Source organism: Polistes fuscatus, unplaced genomic scaffold, assembly GCF_010416935.1.
Source record: "Polistes fuscatus isolate 324 unplaced genomic scaffold, CU_Pfus_HIC Scaffold7, whole genome shotgun sequence".
NCBI classification, from domain to species: Eukaryota; Metazoa; Arthropoda; class Insecta; order Hymenoptera; family Vespidae; genus Polistes; species Polistes fuscatus.
The window spans coordinates 3622335-3645400 of NW_025113151.1; the positions used below are offsets into that span (position 1 = coordinate 3622335).

At 28.0% G+C, this 23066-nt stretch overlaps 1 protein-coding gene across 6 annotated transcripts in view; it reads left to right on the forward strand.

Annotated features, from left to right (window-relative positions):
* LOC122524392 (inactive dipeptidyl peptidase 10) overlaps positions 1 to 23066 on the forward strand; it is a 130247-nt gene that overhangs the window by 30985 nt on the left and 76196 nt on the right. Inside the window, exon 1 of one of the 6 annotated variants that reach the window (XM_043646654.1) lies at positions 5360 to 5407. The exons of the other annotated variants lie outside the window; for them this stretch is intronic. The gene's annotated coding sequence lies outside the window, so the exon portion shown is untranslated. Of the gene's footprint in view, positions 1 to 5359; positions 5408 to 23066 lie in introns of those variants that run through there. 6 annotated transcript variants of the gene reach the window in all.

The window sequence follows — 23066 nt, forward strand, 5'->3', positions numbered from 1 at the left end:
TTTATTTTAATAAATAACGAAATTTATTAAAATAAATATATAAAATTAGTTGAAAATAATATAATATAATAAATATATAAAACAATAAAACTTATATATCTAGTAAATATTAAATTTTATTCTGTAAAAATGTTAGGATTTATAACATTTAATAATTTCTATTTATTTATTTTCGAAAGGATCAAAGAACAAAATGACAAAGTACGAGGTTTCATTTAAAGGAAACATGGAATGAAGAAAGAATAAACGAGGAAGAAAAAGATAATGGAAAAGCTTTTACGAAATACCGAAGTATCAAATAATATCGACGATAGCTAGTGGTTTATTGTCGTAATAAAACCTGAATAGTCCTACAATGTACGATAACAACTGTATGACCACTGATCTGAATCCTGAACCTGTTTCATCAACCTGTTCTATCTAAAGACATTTCTATCTTAAACGTTCAACTAAAATGCGTTCAATGATCGACGATAACAAAGACGGGAATGCAAATGCTCTTTCCATTGTGGTTAGATAAAATTGAAGAAAATCTTGCATTCCTGTCACGTCGAGGGGAACATTCATGTTAAAGAATTTCATAATTTTGCAGTCGACTCGTTTATTTTCATTCTATTTTTATATATTCTTCCTTTTTTTCTTTTTCTTTTACCCGTTTTTTTTTCGACATCAATGATGGGAATTAATGATTAAGTATTTAAGAATATTCCTTGAGTCATATTATCTTCGAAAATTTTGTCTTTTATCTTTGAATACTAATTTTTGGCATATTGATAATTGTGAGTTATTATTGTTTAACATTAAATCTAATATAAATAAAGTTTTGATTAACCGATATTATCGAAAAATAAAGAATGCGAATAAATCGAGGTTCAATGGGTTTATATAAATAACGTAATAAATAAAAATCAATAATATATAAAATAATATTCTCTTCATTGTAATAGTAAACTTACAAACAAACGAACAAAAGGTATTAAATTAAATAAAGAATTACAATACAAGATTATGTTTAATATTGAAAATCAATATCAAAATATTTCTATGCCTTTTTTTCCAGTGGTGGTCCATTGAGTTTGTATAAAATTCAAGATCTCACGGGATTATTTGTTTTCACCAAGGAATAAAAAATTGTGTGTCTTTATTTGCATAAATAAATCACATCAGGAAAATATTCAGTATTGAATATTCGTTTATTGAAAGGAATTGTTCTTTTCATCTTGGATAAAAATATTTTACTATTCACGATACGATCTACTGTATAGAAATATACAGAATGGAGGAATCGATGCGACGAAATGTGCGGTGACATCTTTCGATCAATACGTGCGTAAAGAAAAGAAAATACCAAAAGTGAGTAAAAGCATAGAAGCTGTAGTAAAAGTTAGACAAAATAGTATACCGGAAAAATAGAACGTTTTTTCCTCGTGTTAACAAAAACTTCTAACTATTTTTGTTGTTTCTTCTTTTTATAATTTGTAATAATAAAATATTTCATCTACCAGACCATGTGGTTCAATAATTATTATCACCGCCAATTTGTTTTTTCTTTTTTTTCTGGTATGATAGAAAAATAAATGTTCAGAACAAAATTACACTTTTTATCTGATGATGGCAAATATATATATATATATTGTTTTCTTTATCTTTTTTACGATCTTACAAAATATTTTTTAAAGTAATATACTACAATTTTGTTTTGAGTGTACTGGGATAAACAATTGTTAAGGTACATTTTTAAAAAATGATTAATTCACGAAATATTTTTAAAAATGTTGATTCATGCGATAGTAACAAATCATAATATTTTCTTTTTGGTTGAATAATGAAAAAATGTCAGAGCAATAAGATGAATGATTCAATGGTAAATTACACACATTCGCGATTGTATTTTTATTATATTATATAATATATAGTACAATAATGCATGCACGCATGTATTAAGCAATCGTTTTTTTCATAAAACAAAATATGAAAGAGATATTTTAAGTTGTTACAGTTATTGGACCATTTCATATGTTTATTGTATTCTTTTTTGTTACAAATACTGCAAATCATTTGTCATTCATAATATGATGCAGTACCAACATGATAAATGTTTATTTCATTTTTCACTTGGAATAACAGAAATTTCAAATTTCAATTTTCCAAATTATTAGCTAGGACATTAAAAACACATACACTCCATGGTTGGTTCTGTCAGATTCTTTTTTATGGGAAAAGATAAATAGTAATACTTATCGTGAATAACCTACTATTGTAAAAGATATAAAAAGAACCTGTTAGTAGGTTAGGTATTACGTAACGAGTATTACAGTATGTAATTGTACGTATTAGAAAAGATACTAAATGACATCATTTCAAAAATTAATTATTATATTTTAAACAATTAACCGTAACAATAATGTACAAAAAAGTACAATATTTTAACATGTGAAATGTCATTAAGTTCACCGGTAACCTGTATTAAAAGTTTGTTAGTAGCGCCGCGGGAGTCACCGGTGGTTCCCAGTAAGATAAATGCATTACACATGATTACACACTTTACCTTATTTGTTTTAAATAATATTTTAACATAATATAAAACGCATAATAACAAATTCGTCTTGGCATGTTGAATAAAATTAACGTTGAATTCAACGTGTTAAAAATACTATTAAGATTTTAGAATTTTTTTTCTTTTTTTTTTTATGAACACTGTTCTAAATCATTCAATTCGAAGTGAAATACTCAAGTGTCTAGATTTAAATGAGATATTCTGTATATATATATCTTCCTTAACATTTCTTTTTCAAATGGTTGAAGTTTCAATGAAGTTCGAACGATCTTGAACTGATATCAATTGCAATCGATAGTATCTTGAAAAGAATAGTTAAAGCAGTTATAAAACGTGCAAGACTCCTTTCCGTATTTTTCAATCGACAAGTACGAGTTAAAAAGAAATTCTAACAAGTCTCTTGAGATTGTTTGACAGCAATTGAGAAAGCAACGAATCGTATTCATTTTCGGTTTTCATTACTACGAACAAATGCTTATTAAGAAAACTATATCAAGGAGCAAAAGTTATTTGAGATATATTATACTTAAGTGTTTGTATTTCTCGTTTATCATGTTCTATGAAATATTAACAAATTGGGAACCAGACATTTTATTGCTAATCCTGTATCTAGTGACCAGGTATCTCTTTGCTTCAATTATTATATTTGAATATACATGTTGATTTTTTGAATTAGAAAAAATTATTTATTAATGATCATTTATCTCTGACTCAGATTCACTGGAAATTAACATATTCTTTTTCTGCATCATTCTTTGCACTTTCATCGTCATCAGAACTGAAATCATTATTATTGTCATTTAAAAATTGTCCATTTTCTTTAATACCCTTTCAAAACCCTTGTGACTATTAATTAGCAACTGCGTGATATTACTACAAATACTGTTAAAAAATAACATTTGAACGACGAGATATATCGTCATCCGTTCGCAATGTGTTAAAACAGTTTCGGTTCACGTATCAACAATTTTATCTTTCTGGTATCCAATAACCAGATAGTAAAAACTCTTACCGTTTAAAGCTTAATATAGTTTACTATAAACTGGTGTTACTGTTGGTAAGTAGATCGCATCGTATAGACTTTTAGTGGACAATAAATGGCACTTTTCTCCAAGTAGATTGACACTTTTATCACGTGGAATCGGAAAACGTGACGATGAAAGAAGTAGTACGTTTCTGTGATGAAATGTTTCTATCTCTAGTCTAATGGTAGAGGTTAACATTAAACCTACCGACATTTTATATATTTTTCTTTATTTATACCGTAACCCGTAACAATTAACTGTGTTGATATTCAATATTAATTAATAATAAATAAAATAATTATTAAGTAATAATAAAACAGTAATTTTATGATAATTATTGTAAATTACAATCAAACGCAGAAAAACAAATAATTATTATTATTATTGCTGTGTAGTATCATTTTTAATATTAAATTATTATAATTATTATTTTATATTTTATTTTATTATTTTTATTATTATATTATAATTATTAAAACTTTAGTATTATTATTGTTATTATTATTATTTCACGGATTCTATTGTACTGCAAGCCGTTCTTTTACGTCAATAGTTTTCCCACCGCATCGTTCATTGTCTGATCTACGCAAAATTGCAGTAATTCCTTCATAATTTCCATTCAATTCAAAGTTAGATCGCAATAGAATCGTACTGCAAGTTACTATATTTAAACCATTTGCTCTGTATAGTTAGTACGTGTATTTAGAATGGCTGTTCTTTATGTACTTTCACAGATAAATCCATAAATCGACACCAATTTCTATTATAGACTGTACATTCGAAATTCTATCCGAAACGGAAAAATAGGAAATCGTTGGTTCGTCATTTATCGTCGTGATCAATGATGGGTAATGGTGTTTCCCGATCGGTGATTAGATTTCGAACACTTCACTTCCGAATTTCCAAACTTTTGATAGTACCCGATGATGTACGTTTGAGCTGGGATTAAAATCACGTGACTTCGATTGCAAACTATTATCGTGACTTTCTATTTTTTTTAATTTTCTTTTTTTTATTTTCTTTGTTGGCTTTGCTACCGAAATTGATTTTATTGTATAGTTGATTGTACAGTTGGTTAGTATAGTTGATTTCAGAGTTGATTTTATCTATGATATATGCGGAAAGCTAGATTATCTGACCTGAGCCTGCAGAGAAGTTTCGTAATCAGTTCAGTTAGTGATTGATCGATTAACATCCGATTGCGTATCGATTGCTCTAATAGATGTCAATAGCCTCAAGGTTCACAGAGAGTGGTAGTTACTATAGGATTCCTTCAAGGACATTGTCATTACCTGCTGTATGAGAAGATGTTGCCACTTTGATCTTCCAGTTCATCGAGTTCCAATAGTTGACGAATTTTCTGGTCTCTCCAAGTGGAAAGATGAATCGATTGTTCCTATTTTTGTTTTGTTTTTTTTCAACATCTTTTCAGTCGGGGAATTCCTTATAACAAGGTGTTCATCTTTGACATATTTTCCATGTAATTTTTTTTTATTCCAATTGGCAACAAATTAGTTTGGCTTTTTTAAATTGAAAATATAACGTGTTTGTTCGATATTTTATTCTTTTTCTTTTATAACATTTTCTTAACCAGAGGATTAATTGTAAATAGTTATAATAGTTAGATCTCCTATTTCTTCGTGTTTTAGTAGTTTACAAATTTTTTGATCTATCGAAGTGGAAAAATGATATTTCAACTAAATTCGTAATTTACCTGATTAATTTGTAATAAGATAGTAATATTTTTTTCACATACTGTGAAGGTAATTCATCATGTTTCAGTATTCGACGAATTTTCTGGTTTCGTGAAGTGGAAATATGTTGTGTAAGTTCAATCTTCAATATTTTTGAACTTTTCCTTAATTATGGGATCCGTTATAACACCTGCACTTTTTTTTTAAATATTTCAAGTCCAATTGCATTATAAAGATCCAAAAATATGATTGTATCACTAATCACTTTATATAGACACTTTACATAAAGTTATCTTACGAGCTATTAAAGTCACATGGGTATTTAAGCTTGCTAGATTTTCAGGTTCCAAATGCAGTGCACGGATAGAAATAGATTATGCCATTCTAGCAAACTCGGATGTGAATATACTTTCTTACATTCCTTGCAAATGCTCATAACAGTAAAATATATATGTACATAAATTATCTAATCTTATTTATCATTTTAAGTTTATTAATTATGGGATTGTCATGTTAAGTAATAAACTACAATAGTTATGACACTAATTAAAATATTATTATAAGATTAAATATATCAGATATACCATGTAAGAAATATAAGAATGATTTAATGATAAATAAATTCTTAGTATTATTTAAAAAAAAATGTTTATATAATCAGATAGCAAGGATTAGATGATTATTGTAAATTGTAAAAAAGTATTAGGCTAGCATTTTAATGACGTGTCATCAATAATATATTAAATAATTAATCTTAAGAATTAAATAGCATAATATAATAATAAATAAAATAAATAATTTATTTACTTTTATATCTCTAAATATAATTGAATTTGTATATTATTATATATATTTTTTTAAACAGCACAGTTTTAAATTATTTGAAAGGTGTGCATAAGAATTATTTGAAAAGGACTATAAAACTAGTTAACTTTAGAAGCGGTTATTTGACACTTACTACGAAATTAAGATTGGATCGTAAATAGATAAAGCGAAATAGAGATAAAAGTAGATAAGGAAGAGGAGATAGAATTGGTAAGAGAAAGATGGTAGTAGCCTTCCGTAAAAATGGGATGGAAAGTAAACTTCGATGAATGGTCAGAAAAGAGAACTGTCAAAAGAAAACACTACCCGTAATTACGAGGAATGATTAAAATAGCAACGAAACGAGATACCAATTTCAAAACGTCTCACTGAACTCAATCATACCTCGTTTCTTCTCTCTCTCTCTCTCTCTTTCTTTCGTTTCGAGTGAATCGTTTTATTTTTTACTCTTTATCCATCTAGCAGAAGTAATCGAAATTACCAGAACGAGGTTCAATCTCGGTTTGTATGATTCATAGATGAGTACTCTTGTAAGTAGTTGACTGTGTGTGCGTGAAACGAATACCATTATTACGATCATTAGTCTATCATTTATGCATTCGATATTGAAAGGTAAAGAATTTTTTTCAATAAGTCGAATACTATTTCACATTAGTACTGTTTAGCAGTTTTATAACGTAGTTGAAAAGTCAATTTCTATTTTGTAAAACAATTTTAAAATTCAGTAATATTATTTATTTGGATGAGTTTAAATTTTATGAAAAAACAAGTAATTAGAGTAAACAAATAATGAATTAGATTTGTAGTCAATAACAATAATAAATCCACATCTCCTATTAAAATTCAATTAAATCCACTGTAAAGATTCAACAACATCTTATTTTAACATTTCGTTAACTGAAGCTCAAGGATACTTAACGACAAATAAACAAACGAAATAAAGCAGCCATTTAACGAAAGTGTTCTTGCTATTTTTCTCTTTTTGCTCGAAATCTTCAAATAAATTAGTTTATCAGGAAATGGTGTAACAAAGACTTGTCGCATCTCACAGTTGATGTTTACAACATGGCAGCCATTTAACGAAAGTGTTCTTATCGCTCTTCACATTTTCTTGTAATCTTCAAATAAATTAATTTATCTAGACAGAATGCGCGTGTGTGTGTGTGTGTGTGTTACAATGAACTATCACAGTTTATGTCTCACAGTTGACGTGTGCAATAAAGGAAAAGGTCAAAGTACGGTACAGAATAATCGTTTCGTTATATGAAGTCAAACCCCAGGTAATCCTCGAAGTCATTAAGTGGATAATGGTGACTTCGGTGGTGCACTCTCCACTAAACCAAAGAGATAAAAGGAGAAAGGACAATGGTGAGAAAAAACCTAAACGTTTATCTATGTTCGCTCTTTCCACTAACACGATTCAACCATTCGTATTCTCCGTTTATTAGCGCACTTCCATTTCTCTCGAGTGCTGAATTCGTTTTTTTTTAGGATCTATCAGTACACGTTTCCAAAATATTTTCAATTAAAATTTTTTGAATTCGGTCAAAATTTATTCAAGAATAATTAAAAAATTAACGAAGCAATTTATTCAAACAATTTCAGAATCATTGAAAATTAATTAAAACGTGACAAAGGAATGCATTAAATTTGTAGTCATATTTTTTTGATATAAATTGGAGACATCATTTTTACACACAAAATGTTAAAAGTTTTTATAATAATCACTAAGTATTTTTTATTAGTTTTACTAACGATAATAAATCAAATTCACTAAAAAATAAGATTTAGTTGAATCTGAAAAAACTGAAAATTAGTATGATAAAAGAATTTAATAAATTTGTAGTGATATTTTTTATACAAATAAAAGACATCACTTTGACACATGATGTCTGTATTTTTTAAATCATTATTTACTTATTTAGTATTTTTGCCAACAACAGTAAACCAAATTCATACAATAGATGAACATCTGTTGCAAACAACACGTTTTAATGATAGTCCTAGTATCCCGATAACAGAGTAGCTGACGCATGTTAAAATAGAAGACCAACAATCCTAAATGCAGAACGCGCGTACTGTTTTTAAGTGACAATAGAATATTACAAGGTAATTAATGACGCATCATCTAGTACGTGGTCGCATAGATAATTACGATATTCGTCTGTTTATACCGTAACATAATTATTATACACCGCATCTCTGTGGTCGAGTGTATAATTGCAATAGTAAAATAAATCTACCGTAAAGATTTATTAATCTCGATATTTGAACAAAGACTCCATGATGAATCTCATCATATTGTTATTATAGTATATACTCCAGTGGTTCCCAAAATGTGCAACTCGGGACTCTGAGGAACCATAACTTTCTCACAGAGTCATCGCGAAATATTATACAATTTTGATCATTTTCATGAAACTTGGTTTTCGGCAGTTGCTATGATAAAATCTAAGTATCGTGCGAAAATCAATGCAGAAAAAGAAATAAGTTGATTCTTGCGTCCACAATTTGAGTAAATTTGGCTCATTTATCCTACTTATTATTATAATTAGTTGAACTTGTTCAATTAATTTTGAAGTTACTTTTATTGTCTAAAACATGTTTCATTTATATTTACCTAACCATTGCAATAAATTATTCTTTTTTTCGCAATATGTACTTGTCAGAATTTGACATAGGATGCTTTGAAGAAAATCTGAATTCAGCAATGGTGTCGGGAATCGAAAAAATTTGTGAACTACTGATCTAAATAATAAACAATTCAACATTGTACAATACAAACATGTTAACAATACATTTGTATCGTTAACGTATAACATTTTTCTACACTATCATCCTTTGTCTAAATATTTTGAAATTAAAAGCAATCCCATTTTAAAACTACGATATATAAACAAAAATCTATTATAAATCATATCATTCTGTTATTAATAGCATCTATGCGATAAATAACGAAAACTTTGGCATTGTAAATATATATTACATTTTCTTCTTCTTCTTCTGACATTTTCTTTAATATTTTGAAATCAAAATGAGTATTAAGATCTTATGAAAGTTCCAATTAAGTAGAAATTATTCATGATAAAGTGAAAAACTTGTGAAGTTATGAGAATATTTAAATCTTCTTAACAATTAGGTCAAAACAGACACTCTCCCTCTCCCTCTCTCTCTCTCTCTCTCTCTTTCTCTTTCTTTCTCCCTCATCCTGAAGGAACAATGATATTCGATCTGGACAATTTAATTGACGCCAGTTTTCGTAACACCCGAAGGAGTTCAAAATGAGAGGATGAGTGCCACCCCTCTCAACATTCGGAATGAAGTATTAAGAAGCAGAGGAGAGGAAAATGGCTTTTAGTTCTGCCAACAAGAGGATGAGATGTTGAAGAGATGTGAGAGAAACGGAGAACGTTGAATAAGAAGAAGAAGAAGAAGCAGCAGCAGCAGAAGGGATAGCGTGACGAGTGGCGGAGGGGGTGGTGAGGGAGGTTGGAGGGTTAGAATTGGCTGAAGGCGAATTTTGGTTCCATTCACATTTGGCCGAGGAAACTGAGGTAGAGGATGGGCAATTGAATATTCCACGAAGGAGAGCGAAAGAGTAAGAGTGAGAAAAGGAGAGAAAGAGAGAGAAGAAACTGAGAGTGGAAACTTCGCTACGATTGTTCCGGGTTCGTGCTCCATATTCACTCTTTGTCATCTGCATATCGAGATTTCCGTTTTGATATCGTCATCTTGTCTGTTCCTTTTATTCTTTCTTCCCTTTCCCCCCACTCCTCCTCACTCACTTTACTCCATCTTCTCCTCCCAACATCTATCTCTCTCTCTCTCTCTCTCTCTTTCGTCTTGGAATATCTCTTAAAACTCATGCGAGAAAAAGTGAAGAAAAAAGAAAGGTAGGAGGAAAGATATTCGTGACTTCGGGTAAGTAAGTACCTATCGTGAATTTTGAAAAGAGAATTTTAAACGAGATACGATTGTTTATTCGAGAACCATCGAAGTTCCTTACTTTTATTTTAACGAGTCACCGATTTAACGTTACTTTTATTCTAACTGTTTGCATCGAAGGGTGTGATTTATTGTTCATTCTTTTCTATTTTCACTAGGATCTTTCTTTTTATTTCAATTTGATTTTGCTACTTTTTGTTTTAATACATTAACGATTTTATTTCGAATGTTTTTTTGCTCCGTGAATCGTTTTAATATTTTTCTGGTTTTCTTTTTTTCGTTTTTCCTCTTTTGTTGTTTTGTTTTTTTTTCTATTTTTTTTTTAAATCTATTTTAGCAACCACAAGCGGGATGATTAATCCGCGCACGATTTACTGTCACTTATTATCAAACGTGGAATAATAATCCGCATACGAGTCTTTCAAAGGTACGGTACAAAATTCGTAGCTAAAATGCATCGTAAATATAAATTTGATCTTTTTTAATTATTGTTCGCGTGTATCTCGCTGTCTGTAATACTTATCTGTTATTTTTTATTTAAATTAAAACGTACAAATAATGTTTATTTTATAAATTGAAATAAAATGTGGGATAATACGTGTTGACCGTTAATTCAGGGTCTTTGATTTATGAAATTTGTCGTGCATTTCGAGCTATGATGCTAATGGGGTAACGTACGACATTTTCAAATATAACATTTATTTATTTTCTTTATTTAAACACATAGTTTGCATGTGAAATAAAAAATCAATTACTTAGAAAAGTGATTAATAAAAAATTGAATCTATTATCGTTGAATGATATTGGGTAAAACAATTTAAATAGCAAATTGTAATTACTTTTTCCACATGACGAGCAGACTCGTCAATCACAGCTAATTAATTAAATAGGATGTAATATTTCAATAAAAAATCAAATATTTTTATTCAAATAATCTGACAATGAACAACGATGCAAAATATTTTATTTTAATTTTCTATATTGTTTTATTAATTAGTTATATTTTGCTAAAAAGTATAACTAAATAATAATTACTCGAAGTGAAACAACAAACTCATTGCATCGCCATCGCAATGAAACGTTGTCTCGTTATGACTTTTAAAAGAAATTAAATTTTAATTCTGCTTAACGCTTGACATAAATTATTACATGTTTTAAAATGTACGTGTAAACTTTTTTTTTCTACGGAAACAAAGTAATCAGAATTTTACACGCGCTTTAATTGCCATTCCAAAAATAATTGCCCTAAATTTCAAACTGATCCTTTAAAAATTTATAAATTAGCACTCTTGTGTTAAAAATTCGTGAAATAACTAAACTAATTAAATTTACATTTTGCAAATAGTCTTCGTTGAAGAAAAAAAATCATTTGTTCAATATTTTGGATAAATTAAAACGTTATTTTCCAATTATAGTTAAATTTTGGTAATATAAATACTCATACATTTATTATTAATAAAAAGAAATTATTTTTATTAAAATTTTCGTTACATCATAATTGATTTAACTTTGATTAGTTTTTTGGTTAAATCGTAAGGTCCTTTTCAGGAAATGTTAGCAGAATGGTGAATAGTGATAAGTTAAGAAATATAATTGAACTGAATGCGAAAGAGGTTAATTCGAGTACGAGATTGTTCTGCATTTTAGTGCGCAAAGGATAATGTATTAAAATAAAGAGTTTATCACTGTTTAATTTTGGTTCTAATCAATGCGTCAATGTAACGTAACGTATATGTTCAAGGTGTCTCGCATCTTTGAAACTCCCAATGTGTTTTTGTAAGACGAATACGTGTGAAGAATTTTGTCTTGCCCGATAATTAAATGCATGGTATCTAATTCCTGTATCGTTAAATAATATAGTGTTAATATTTAGTGGAAGTCGGATATAACCGATGCGAGCCAGTATGAATCATTTAATGGATATCGGATATAACCGACACTTGCCAGTGTGAATTATTTAGTAAATGCCGGATACAATTGGCGCTAGCCTTGAAAGAGTTAATAATAAAAGCGAAAGTCTTTCAAATAGTTTATGTTTTTATAAAATATTAAGGATATACGCGATCGTCAATAAGTCGGAAAATTCGTAATTGTGTTATAAGAAAACGATAATGGAAGGGTTTGGTAAAAACCGTAAAGTAGGCTTTGGGTTCCAACATGAGCCCTACTTATATTACACAAGCCTTTCCTTCAACGAGGAAAATATCAAGCGTACCAGAGAGAACAAAAAATACCGTTCGAAGAAGGTAACACTTTACATGCAAATTTTATGGTATTCTATATCAAGATATATTGTATAAAATTTGAAAATAACTTATTTAATTAATTATTATTAAAATAATGTCTATTTTAGTATATTAATGTTAAAATATGATACGGTAAAAGATGAATCTAATTTTTAACAGTGAAACATGTAAAACGAATATAATAACAAGTCGGTACGAGATAATTATAAAAACGTGAGTAGGAGAAAGTATAGAAATGCTGATTCAAAATGAATATTGATCGAATTTTTTGTTATTATGATAACAAGACGATAACAACAATAAAAATTCAATCTCATTCCATGGCATTACATTTCTTTGTTCCTATAAATCCTAGCACTATTGTAGCGAATATAATATTTTATCTATAACTATAGTTCTCATCGTGATAAATCGTATCACGATGTCGAATTATTTGATATGTTTTCTACGAATTTTATTTTTCTTTCCCCAACGTCGAATAAAAATGAAAAAGTAGCTCTTCATTTCAACAACAACAAAAAAATCGATAAGATTAATAGGGTCGTACTTTTCAATTTAATTGCTGGATTTTCCTGCGGAATCGTTTTTTTTCCTGGTAACATTTTTTGCTGCATTAGTTTGAAAAATTACGATGTTAAGGTTCAGCCGTGTACAAAAATAGAAGATATTAATTAAACCTTTCGCAATTTGATATATTTCTAGTATATTGAACGATTTGTTTATTTTATCCGTTGAATTGAGCAATGAAGATTTTTTTACGAATTAAAAATTACTCCGATTAATATTTTAAACGATATTATTAAAATTATAAATTGAAAACATACGATGTAATATTAAAAGAGAACGACGAATATTACAATTCGTCAAGTTAGAATTTTTCTAGCAAATCTTTTACACGATAATAATAAATTTATAGATTAAAGATAAGCAAAATAAAAATGAATGACAAATATAACAGTGTGCGAAGTTAAAATTTTGTATGTTATTATTAAAATTGTAAATTAAATGCACACAGAATGTAATAATAAAAGAGAACGCGAAAAAAACATTATTGCCAGCGTTAATTTAGAATTTATCTAATAAATATTTGACATGATAATATCCAAATTGTACATTAAATGACACACGAATGTAATAATAAAAGAGAATGATAGTTATATAGTACATTGAAGTTGCCGGGACAATGGCCGGACCAATTACGAAGGGTTGCGGAGTTATTTCATTTTCTGTTCCAGCACGCAAAGAGGTCACTAATCCTTCGGGAAGGATTTGCATTTTTGGGCCTCGCCGATAGAACGTCGAAGTTTTTACGTTACTTTTACAAAAAAAAGAAAAAAAAGAAAAGAAACTAATTTACCATTTAATTCGATAACAATTGTGATAAACGGCCTACTACATTCTTTTTTTGTTTTTTCTTTTTTATCATCATCATCATTTAAGTTATCAGAATGAACAACATTTTCCTATACAAATATTACTCTTTCAATTAAACCGATAAAACAAATGAAACCAATGGCAGGTCATGTAAATTCGGCGCCAGAAAATTAGTAATCTTGATAATATAAGCATTGTTAACGTGCAAACGTTAAATTAGTAACCTTAATATGCAACATACTTTAACGTGTCAAAGTTTAATCGAGTCTGAACGAAGTAATTAATGACGAACGGTAGAGGTGCATGAATAGTTTTCTACAAGCGTTGTGGTGGTATTTCACCTACGTGTACAACAATAAAGTAATTTTTAATTAGCAAGAAAGTCAATTGGTTACGATATATAGTAAATAACTCGTTGCTTTTCCTTTTGAAAACTTGAAATATGCAATATCATAGCTAGTTGAATTTAATAATGACCGAATTTCCGAACGAGTCTATTAATATGATAATCGTTATCTCATTAAACTTTCGAAGAGTTCTTCTCGCTTCTAGACACTCTTTATCGCATCAAATTACGAAATTAATACGATTCATAAGGAAGGAAAATTAACGATCACATCTTGCTGAAAGTTTTCTGCAAAAATTTATTAGTCTCACTTTACGGATGCTCGAATCTCACACGATTCTAAATAATAAGATTGTTTTTTTTAATTTGAACGGAATTAAGATTATGCTTTTTTGTTTATATATTATATAAAGGGTGTCTCGAAAAGCCTACAGATCAAACTGTGGAAACATATTCTATAAATGAAAATAAAAGAAAAAATGTTATTTTGATTTCGGTTAGAAACGCTTTATTATGAAGTTAGAAAAAATAATGAAATTGAAATTCTTTTAATATAATTTTATTTATCTCGAATAAAATTCGACATGTTTAATGTTAAAATTCATATAATCAATTAATTATAAGATAGGATAAAATAATAGTACATAACAATCGATGCAAAATAATAATTAATATAGAACAATATGAACATATTTCAAGATGCGAAGAAATATCAAAGCCTTGAAATAATTAAAACAACTATAAAGGAAAATATATATGAAAATACAAACTGAAATTGAATATTTAATCTTCCCCTACTTGATAAAATTTACTATGATAGAAGAATCCGAACATTACTCAAGACGGAAGGAAATATTAAGTCTTGAAATAATTGATGAATCTAGAAAGGAAAAGGTATGCAAGAGAGAGAGAGAGAGAGAGAGGAGGGGTTGAGAAAATCGATTGAAAATCTCAGTGAAATTTCTACTGGAAGTAAAGTGACGTAAACACACACCTGTTATCTAGATTCATCCAATCGAGGAAAGACGACACGGTGAAGAGAATGAGAAGGCATGCAATAGAAGAACCGACGAGGCAAAAGCTTCGGCCCTGACCTAGGAGTGCTAGGGCCAAGCCTAGTTTCCATGACAACGATAGCAAGCCTCACCTGGAAGGTAATTTCCTGGTATATCGTATTGAAGAAGAGATACATCGATCTTTGACCTGAAGGAGAAATAAAAGGTTAAGGGAAATGCTTATAATTCCTCCTTCTTCCTTCTCCTCCACCTAGTTTCACGTCGAATCATTTAGGATATTTGTTTTCATAACACCATAACTCATATCACAGAACAAATCTCTAGAAAAGCATAAACGAAAATGAAGGATTCTCGAAACAAGAATTTCTAATTTTAAATCGGGTTTTACAATATCTTGAATAACGTGTCGATGTAATAAACGATTTAGTATGGATGAAAATTTACGTAATAAAAAAAAAAGTACTTTTAAGTGTAAATTTAATAAAGCAATAAAAATGTATACAGATAACAATATAAGAATATATAAATATTGTTTTGTAATACATATCCAATACAATATATCGTCTATTTTCAGTCAAAAGTCATTAACATTTTTTTAAATAAATTTTTAATGTGAGAAATTAGATTTTGGAAAAAATTATGTTTATTTTTGTAATTTTTCACACACTACAGTTGATGCTTTAAAATTTGTTTCTTAATTATTTATGAAATTTTAAACGATGAAAGTTACATAAATTATTTTGGACCAAAGGTATAGTTAATGACTTTTGACTGATAATACTTAAGATATAACACTTTGTATCGATTGTAACTGTGCGATTGATAAAAACGAAAAACTGTTAAATGTTCTTTAAAAGAATATTACTATCTTCAATAGCTTTCCGTGTAGAAATAAATATACTGTTAAAAATATATAAAATATACATTTTTTGTTAAATATAAAGTATTTATATATATATATTATGACGTAGCAGGAAGTCTTTCTAAGGTATTTAAAAAAAAAACCCTCCGATGATTCAGCTAGTAATACTGAAATGTTTCATATTTAATATGATTCTTATTAGAAATGACTTGAAATGATTTTGGTACAATTCATTATTCCAGTGCATTGAAAGTAATATTTTAAAACACAGCAGGCATGATTTTTATCACATAAATAGACAATATGTATTCGTATAAATATTAATGTTAAAAAGAAAAAAAAAGCCATAGAAGAAAATGTTATTTTGCATAGAAGAAATTAAAAATATTCAACCCTAGACTCGATTATCCGTTGGACCTCAATTTATCCACGTCGTCAGTTCCTCGATCATGTTGGCTAATCATGCTTCTACTGTATATACATTGATCTTTCATCCAAAGGAGAATTAATAGGATAAGGTGAAAATTTATAATCCCTACTGATTTCACGTTTGAATGGGGCGAGTATTCGACCATTTAAGATATTCGTGTCCAGAACACTATAACCCGTATTCCAAGGACAAATCTCTATGAAAGCCGAAACAAGAATGAAGGATTATCTTGGAGACTAATAAAACCTTATCTTGTGATACATAGTTTTAATGTATTAACTGATCGTTTAAATATTTCACCAAACATTTATTCTCAGACATACAGTGTCAAATATAAGTATTCGAACAAATTGAATATTTTGATAACAACTTATGTAATTGTATTTTGAAAAAGTATGATTCTTTGTTAATTATTTTTTTTTCCTTTTTTTCTTTAATAATATAGCAAATATAAAATTGATATATATTTTAAGCCTCGCAGAATAAATTTTTATACAATGAAAAACGAAATAATGTAAAATTTATAACGGGTACGTTTTTATAAATATTTTTCATGATTGAAAGTCTATCGGAATTATTTTTTAATTGCTTTTCAATTTCACTTGCATTTAATTAAATCGTTTATTAAAATCTTTTTATTGTACATCAATTAACAATGGCTTAAAATATATTTTAACTTTATACTCGAGAGAAATATTAAAAAAATAAAAAAATAAAATAATATTCGATATAGAACAGTACTCTTTTTTTTTGTATAGATTTATAGAGGATGTTATAGGAAAATTTAGTCTCTGCCAATACTCTTGTTCAACATCGTATATGTATATTTCACGATGATGTTTCAAATCGATTCCGATAACACTAAAAAAAAATTTATCCTCCATTTTCTTTTCTCTGTTTTTTTTTTTTTTTTTATATAATCGGATTCGAAACGGATTTTTGAGATTGTCGATGATGCAAGGGATTATTTTTTGATTCATTTGGATAACAATTAAAAGGATGTACCATGAAAACAGATCTTTCGATATTATGGACTATAAATAAAATTGAGAAAATATGAGTTAAAGTCGGAGGGAAAATTACGACAGTCGTTCGTGTTTGTATTTTATTGGAACTAATTTTATCGTAACACTTGACAATTCCAAAGGTCGTTCTTCTGATTATTTCTGGAAACGTTTGGTTGTATTGGTCGTAACTATTCGAAGATCTAATCTGAAAATCTAAGCACTCGGTGTACTTTCATTTCAGATTAATCGTAATAATGCTAATTTTGCAATATTATAATAATACTATTTATTATTAAATATAATAATAATAATAATAATAATAATTAAATATATAATATACAAAAAATAATGTAACTATTGTGTTATAATAATAACTACATAAATACTATAATAATTATTATTCTAATTGTTATTATAATAATAATTAAATAGATATTATACACATATATATTATATTATCACGTAATAGAATAGATACAAAAATTAATATAAAAACATATTATATAATTTAAATTATAATATAATAATAATCTAAACTATTAAATAACTGATGTCATGTAAAGGATGTAATATCATTATTTATTATACATTTATTATACATAATGAACCAAATTATAAGATAACTAGAGTCATTTAAAATAATAGTTCCCAAAAGTATGCGTCTTAGTATCCTGGGGAGTTGTGAAATATTACACAATTTTCATCATTTTAATTCCATTTGCAACTTCTTATTTATGCGATGCTGAGTTTCCGGCAGTTGCTATGATAAAATTCAAGTAACGTGCGAAAATGAATGTGGGGGAAGGATATGAGAGTAGATGTATTCAGTTGAATACCATGATTCAAGAAAATGTAAGGCGACCAACAAGACTCATCTACCCTACTAATTATTAAAATTAATTTAATTCGTTGAATTACATTTTGTTTGTGATCTAAAATAAGCTATATTTATTTTTATCTAACCATTTCGAAAATGTATTGTTTTCTTCGTAAAATGTATTTGTTAAAATTTGACATAGTATGCCCACGAGAAAATTTAAATTCAGCAAAACGGTACTGAGAATCGAAAAAGTTTGACAACCACTGATACAAAAGACATAAATTATCCTGATATATATTTCGATATGATAATAATAAACGAAATTAAATAGCTGACATCGCATAAAAGATAAAGTATCCTAATTTATGTTACGATAGGATAATAATAATCGAAATTATAGAATAGCCGAATGTCGTATAAGAGATAAAGTATCATAATTTATGTTTCGATATGATAATAATATTTCATATTGTTCAATAGTTGATGTTTAATATAGAAGATGAAGTATCACAAAAGAGATATAATTTCGAGAAGATGTCCTGACATTGATTGATATTCATGTAACTCTGATTCCTATGTTAAATATTTTTGAATATACATATATATATATATATTGGTATATATGTATATATTGGTATGAAAGTAGAACGTGTATATATTCGTGAGGAGTTTAAGCTAGGTTGTAAGATAGAAACGCATAGACCATCGGTTTCCTTGTCTTTCCTTAAGATTAATATTCCTTGCTCGAAGAAAACGGCAACGTGAAACGTCGACGAAAACGTTGATGCTACTACCGACAGTAAGTGCACATACATACATACATATCTATTTTGGAAAAGGGAAATCGAGTGGCACGTAGTGCTGCTACATATGACACCGAGTGCGTTCGTCTCTTTGCTTAGAAAACGATATTTCGGGTCATGGTTTATCGTCCGGGCGGTAGCTTCGTATAGTCGATCCAAGATCTTCTTGGAATTCCAGGTTTTATATGAAATTATTATTATATTTTATAAAAAGATTTTATAGTTAAATATACGTAAATCTTAATGATACATTATTTATACAATTTTTCATAAAAATTGTAATATATCCAAATATTTGGATTTGGAAAAATTTTTTGTCTTTTTAAATGTAAAAAATGATTTCAATTATAAAAAATGATCTTACATCGTACTTCTACTAAATTTTCGAGCTTTAGACAAATCGTTTAAACTATAAAAAGAAATTCTAGATTCAAATATATGTAATGAATTTATATTTATCCTTTCGGTCAGCATTGGATAGTCTGTTCGAGATCTTCTTAGAATTCGAGTGTTTATTTTAGATCGTTATTATATAATTTTATACAAGATTTTATATTTAAATTTATGTAAGCACGGATATTAATAATTTTGCATAATTTTTCTTGTATTTTTGATGCATAGAGAATTTACGCAAAAGCAGATATTTTATTTAATAATTCTTCATGTATTTCTTGTGTGTGTGTGTGTATGTGCTTACAAAATTGTTAAAAATTATAGAAAGAAATCATACTTTTATTGAAACAATGAGTTTAAATTTATTAGAATTTAATTATCTAATTAAAATTATAATTATAAAATTTCATACAAAACTTCATAGTTTAAATATGTGTCTATAATATGTGTATGTATGCTTATTTATATGTGTGAGTGATAAGAAAAGTGAAACGTTTCGATTTGAATGTTTTTGAATAACACAAGATCTGTTTATGTAAAAGATAAACAAACGGTTTTGTATAGTTTTTCTTTACAAGGTGATCTCAATGTTAGTCTTCTTGAAATTTATAAACATTAGAATGAATGTGAAACTAACGAATGATAGTGTAAAGAAAGAAAGATAGGAATGCTTGAAAGGAAACAAAAGAAGGGCAGTGTTCGTCGAGATGTTGTCACGTATGCATCGTATTAACACTAAACCTACCACGCATGATCAAATAACCGCATCCTATAATTTGTAAAACTGTGGTAATTTTTAAGAATCTTGCAATTTGTAAAAAATGTAGTGAAAACGTATAAAATGTACATTATTTATTTTAAGTAAAAGAAAATATTTTTTGTTCATTATCCAATTGGCTAAAATTTCATTCTACATTAAGAGGTGCACTTTTTTTAAAGATTATGTTTTTTTTTATTTGACCGCTCTCGGTAAGAATAGGTATATATAAAGTGTTAATAGATTTATTGTTAAATAAATAAAATATTAGTTAGTGAGTATAATCAATATTTTTTAGAATACTCTTTCTTAAAAATATCACAAGTAGGATACACTTGTACCTTATACTTTCAAATTTTAGTTAATGGTTTTTTCTTAGTAATCCGTTTTTTAGAAAATCGTAAAAAGAATTCTTCCATTCATACTCTCTTACTGAATTTATATTCATCGTTTCGGCCAGCTTCAAGTCATCAATTCGAAACGTTGTTGAAATTCGAATGTTTGAAATCATCGTTATAAAATTTCGTAAAAGAAAGTTAAAATCACGTAAGTACAGAGATTAATTATTTTTTCAATGTTTATTAAAAATAAGACTAGTATTTCGATAAATTTTGTACGTATGATTAAACATTAAGAAATGTGTTTAAATTGTAAGAAAAGATCTTACATTTGTACTTTGACCATAAATTTATAATTATTTAAACTCAAATGATAAATTAGAATAGTTTGCATAAAATTTCATACAAAAATTAAAAATACAATTTACTCAAGCACGAGTATCAATTATTTATATAATTCATTTTATCGAAAATTACAAAAAATCTTAACAATTGTTTATTTCTCTTTGGAAGTTACAATAATTGTTTAAATTATAGAAAAAAATTTAACATTTATATTTATACCGAATTTATATTTACATATATATTTAATGATTTCTTGAAAGATACTGTTTTCTTAAAGATTAAATTTACGAAGGTCTATAAAATCGAGATATATTTGAAAGATACTCCTAACAGTATTCTGTTCACAATTAGTATATTTATTAAAGTAGAAAATATAGAATATAAACGACAACTCTCGCTAAGAACCCATTGAATAATAAAACCAAAATAGAATATACTAAGAAACTATGATTTAAGTTGTTTTTTTAAATGTGATTTTAACGTCTCGTGTTATCCTAAATGGTGGCTCGTGGATATATTCGCTTAAAGTAAACAAATGTGAAATAGTTATTTTCATTGAATGTTTCTCGAAACTAGCCTTATATGACAATAAAAAGAAATATTCTTTTATTCTCTATTTCTTTCTTTCTTTCATTCTTTTTTAAGGATCGTTCTTATCCCTTTTATTTTCTTCGAGGCAAGGAAACGAATGAAATGCTTATTCTGCAAACTTTCTTCTTCCTTCATTCTTTTTTTTTTCTTTCATTCTTACTTTATATCTATCTATCTCTTCTTCTTATATATTTCGATCGAAACATTTACGAGTGCAAGAAAAACGTCTGTTAGAGATTCACACGAGTTCTTTGTAGAGACTCTTACAAGATATGTGGACGTTTAGATAAGTTGAGGAAGAACAGAAAGAGAATAAGAGAAAAAGAGGGAGAGAAAGAGAAAGAGAGAGAGAAAGATATGGTAGGATAAAATGAGACGAGTGTTTATTCACAGTCGCGAATATGGAGCCGGTCACTCAACTACGGAAAAGAAGAAACTAGCTAAACCAACGTTTTCTAACTTTTATTACAAAGGAACAAAATTTGTATTCTAGTTTTCTTCTTCTATTTTTTATCTTTTATTTATTTATTTTCTTTTAATGTTTTTTTTTTTGTATTTGTTAATCTTTGTCTTTTCCTTACGATTTGTACAAAAGTATTATCGGACAGTAGAAGTGACCAATAAAAATCACCGACGACTTTTTTTTATTCAAGGTGATTATAGCTTTTGCTAACGTTTGACGTTTCGTGTCGATAAGGATCTTTTTGTGGAATTGACGTATAAAGTTTTCGCGTTTTTGTGGTCATTTGCAGACGATTCAAGTTAGTTTGTAAAAAGTGGTTGATGTCCAGTGGTTGATGATAGTTCTTCGGTTTTTGATTATTCTTCAAATATTCAAGAAATGATCATTCGGTAAGAAATTATTCTCCATCTATGTCATAGTAATAAAAAAGAAAAATAAGGAAAAAGAAAGAAGTTGCAATAAATAATTGTAAATCCAATGATTGATGATGCTTCAAAAATTCTTGATTAATCTTCAAATATTCGAGAAATGATCTTTGGGTAAAAAATTATATTTCATCTTTGTAATAGTAATAATGAATAATAATTACCTAGATATACTATTCGAATACAAAGAATTTCTTCTAATAATTATACTGAATTAATATTCATTCGAAACTATTCTGATAATATCCAATTCTGTTCAATAAATGATCTTACGATAATAACTGTTTTTCATCATTGTCATGATAATGCATGATTTCCTACGGAAAAAAAATTAGAAAAATGAGGTTGCAACAAATAATTGTAAATTCAATGGTTGATGATGCTTCAAAAATGCTTGATTACTCGTCAAATATTCGAGAAAACGATCTCTCGATAAGAAACTATTTTTCATCTTTGTCATGATAATCCATGATTGTCGAAGAAAGAAAGAAAAAATGGAAAAAAAAAATAAGAAGAATGAAGTTGCAATATGGTAGGTGAGATCGAACAAAAAGTTTATTTGAAAGAAGAGATGGAAAGGATAGAACACGTTTCTTAAGGTAAAACTTTTGGAAAAAGGGGGTGTGAATGCTACTCGTTGATTGGGTTCAACGTCGTCAGTCTATGACGAATTTCGATGACGGGCCCAGAACTGAGTGTACTTTCTAAAAATAGAGGTTTTCTTTAGTGCATATATATATATATATATGTGGATGTATGTATAAATATGTGTGAGTGTAGTATAGACGTGTTTGTGTTTGTGAA